This window comes from Tauraco erythrolophus, chromosome 8 (assembly GCF_009769465.1).
Source record: "Tauraco erythrolophus isolate bTauEry1 chromosome 8, bTauEry1.pri, whole genome shotgun sequence".
NCBI classification, from domain to species: Eukaryota; Metazoa; Chordata; class Aves; order Musophagiformes; family Musophagidae; genus Tauraco; species Tauraco erythrolophus.
In genome coordinates, this window is record NC_141472.1 from 43,036,356 (window position 1) to 43,040,431 (window position 4,076).

Sequence of the window (4,076 nt, forward strand, 5' to 3'; positions counted from 1 at the left end):
GAGGACTTTCCAGCAGCTCACTGAGATGTCATCTATCGCGGATTTTGAAGCGTTGCATTCACTTTCAAGCTCAAGCAATCAAAACCCCTTACTGCAGGTACCGTACTTGGTGAGAGACAGATTCTTCAAGAAATCAGTTGATAAATATCCTTATCATTTACAGTGGAAGGTGAATAAATGTATTTTTTGTATTGCTGGAAGTGTAAAACCTTTTTTCTTTACATTTTTTTCTGCTTTCTCTTCTTCAATGCCGAATTTTCTCTTTCTCATTCCTTTGCAATTCTGGGTGTATCTTATTTTTCCATTTTTCTCTCTGTTTTTAGATCCAGCACGATGGGTCTGACTTTCCCCTCATTTGCTTTAACACAACTTTGCAGCTGCTCCTCAGTGAGTGATGGTGGCTTCCCTGGGGCTCTGGTTTTGGGGTCGTCCCCACAGCCCTGGGGTCTCCTTGTGAGGAGCAGAAAAACTCCCAATCCATAAATCAGGAGGGTAAATAAATACCTGAGCTGCCATGGAGAGATGCGAGGTCTGAGGGTTCCTCTCTTTTTGCTTCCCACCAAAGTCATATTCCTTTTCCAAGGTGTTTCTGCTCAGTTTTAAAGGAGACAGGCATGCTTATTTTACCAGTAACGATGTGTCGCATGGGTCTCCTGCAAAACCATGCTTGCTCCCCAAAATTTCCTTAATCCACCAGGCAAGTCCCGGTGCAGTGGCAGTGCTGGCCGGCTCACGCTGTCTCCGTTGGACTTTCAGCATCAGCTTTCCAGCTCCCTCCCCATTTTCCTCCTCCCCACCATGCCCAGCACATTTTCCAGCCAGCCTGGCCCAGGAATTAGCTCCAGGCTTCACCTTTTCTTTCTTTTTTTTTTTTTTTGCATTTAGGGTGCTGAGTCCCGGGAGAACATCCTCTTTCCTGCTGACTACTTGGGATAATCAAATCACGATCGCAGACAAACGCCCACAAAACATGCAAGGATTCCCCGGTGGGATCTGCCACCAGCCCCAGTTCAGCACTGGAGGGCAGAGATGGCTTTTTTTTCTTTTCCTGCCATCTATTACTTTACATTGCTTAACTCTCCAAGGCCCTTTTCCTCAGATGGAGATTTTAGGACCGATGACAGATGAAAATGCACTACTCCATATTTCATTATTTCCCGTTTATGTTCCCCTTGGCCAGCAGATGTTGTCAAACATATGTCTTGATTTGAGAGAGAGGCTCCTCTTGCAAAATCCAGCACTAGCAGCTGCCATTCCCAAAAGCCTCCGTGCAGGTTAACACCAGGATATAAGAGCAGGGTGTCTAATACCCAGAACCTTAAACCCGAGGTGGCTACGCCTGAATACATCAGTGTTAAACCCACTGTGCTTCTGCAAAAGGTCTGAGGTTGGCTGCATCCCTCCCGTGGCCACCGAGCAGCCCTGTGAGACCGAATACCAGGGCAAAAATTCCCCGAGCCGGTCAGCAGGATGTACAATTTACCTTCTCAAACATTCTCATGAATTTTCCTGCATAACCATAAAAGCCCAACCTCTGGCTTTAGGCTAAGTCTTTTTAGGCTTTTTTAATTTATTAGCCTAAATTCAGAGTCCCAGCACACTACAGAGCTGTACCAAAGGCTCCAAAACCCCCAACATTTCTCCATAGTGGCGATTACCGCTGGGATAGAAGAACCTCAATAAAAATTCAGCTCGTATCATCGTATCAAAGCAAATTTGAGGGACATCGATTTGACTTTAATGCCTCTCCGTCCTCACTCTTAGTCACTTTTGGGTTTAATAGCACCGTTGGCATTTAACATGAGAAGCGAGCTCCCTGCTTTCAGCTCTCCTCCCACGTGAAGCCGAGGAAGCGGCTGTGCCGTCGCCGTCCGCGGTGTGCATTATATCCCTGTGCCCCTATAGCTCGCAGGGAGCTGCGCTTACGGGGTCTCTGTGACAATGACACACAAGCCCGGGGCTGCCGGACGTCGTATTTCCTCCGTGCACAAGGCAGCAAGTCACATCGGAGAGAGATGTTTCCCCTCGACTAATCTATTTTTCAATCTCTCCCCGGTGCAAGCGCGCGTGATCTGGAACGTGGGAATTCCACGAGCGCGGCGGGAGACTCCAAGCAAATCCTCGTCTTCTCCTGGCAATAACCACCCCGTACCTACGGCTGCACAGAGCTGTTTGAAGTCCTGACAGCATGTCGAGGGACACCAGACCAGTGCTGCCCCGAGAACAGCAGCTTTCTGGGCTTTTGACAAAGCTGTGTTCATCAATTGAATCCATAAAGATTTCGCAACACATTCCTACGTTTCCTCGACACACGCCCACAGCGTGTGGCTACTGCAGCCCCCATGCAGTTACCCATCGGATTATTCCTCATTCATACACTCTGTGCTGGCGTTCAACTTCTGTATTTTACATTTCTCTGTGTGTTTTCTTTTGCCACAATATAGGATTCAGAGCCAAGAAACGGGAAATTTCTCCAGACTTTCTGTGGAAGACTCCAGGTTATTCCTGCGAGGCAATGCCCCCTGAGCAACAGTGTTGGTCCCATGCCATGGTTCAGGGGTTCAATCCAGGAGCCCCTGCTCGCCTGCAGCCCCTTGCTGTGTGGTTAAAGGGTCTCTGACCAGGACACTCACAGGCACCGTGCGCTGGCAGCCCAGAAAGCCAACCGTATCCCGGGCTGCATCCAGAGCAGCGTGGGCAGCAGGTCAAGGGAGGGGATTCTGCCCCTCTGCTCTGCTCTCCTGAGACCCCACCTGCAGTGCTGCGTTCAGCTCTGGGGTCCCAAACATCAGAAGGACATGGAGCTGCTGGAGGGGGTCCAGAGGAGGCCACGAAGATGATCCGAGGGCTGGAGCACCTCTGCTATGGAGACAGGCTGAGAGAGTCGGAGTTGTTCAGCCTGGAGAAGAGAAGGCTCCGGGGAGACCTTCCAGCAGCTTTCCAGTACCTAAAGGGGCGACAAGAAAGCTGGAGAGGGGCTTTGAACAAGGGTGTGTAGTGACAGGACACGGGGTAATGGCTTTAAAATGAAAGAGAGAGATTTCAATTAGAGACAAGGAAGAAATCCTTCACCATGAGGGTGGTGAGGCACTGGAACAGGTTGCCCAGAGAAGCTGTGGATGCCCCATCCCTGGAAGTGTTCAAGGCCAGGTTGGATGGGGCTTTGAGCAACCTGGTTAGTGGAAGGTGTCCCTGGCCATGGCAGGGGGGTTGGAACTAGATGGTCTTTCAGGTCCCTTCCAACCCAAACCAGTCTATGATTCTATGAAAACAGACATTTGCTGAGGCCGCTGTTACCAATCAGTCGTCTAACAAAATTTGCCAGGATGACACAAAAAACATCTTGCAGTGAGAAACTTTCTACTTCTTTGTTTTCAACAGGAATTACTCTGAAGTGATTTTTTTGTAGCCAAGACCCCCCGGATACAGCAACGTCCACCAGCCGTAGTGGAAATCGTTAAATTGGAGTCGTTTCGGCGGAGAGCCGCAGGGACGATGGAGGAGCTCGCCTGATAATGAAAGACGCTGGGAACTCAATTTGTTTTCCTTAACGAAAAGAAGGTTAAGAGAGGATCCGCTCGCAGCCTCTAATTACTTCTGGAATTTAAATGTGATAATAGAGGGCTCCCTGGCCAGGCAGATGAAAGTACACGCAACCCGGTGCCTGCAAATTCAAATTCAGGTTCGAATTAAAAGAACATTTTTAGCGGTGTAGGTTATTAACCACTGAAACAACCGTTGAGAAATCTTCTGATTTGAAGAGGTCTTTTTTTCTTTCTAAACCTGAAGCTTTAATTCAAATAGAAAAGTCCCCAGGCATGTTTTACAGAGGAGTTCAGACTAGATAATCATTACAGCTTTTTCTAACCTTATAAAGTATTAATATGCCGTCACCCTTCTGCCCTCCTTTTATACTCTACTCATCAGCCAATAATTTTTTGTCATTAAACACACAGAATTTCTTGAACGTGGTGTCACCTAGGAGGCTATTAGCGATAACGAGTCGAGGACTACGTCTGTACAACAGCCTGGCTGAATGTGGTGGGAACCATCAGTGACCGTCCGCTGCCCTGCCA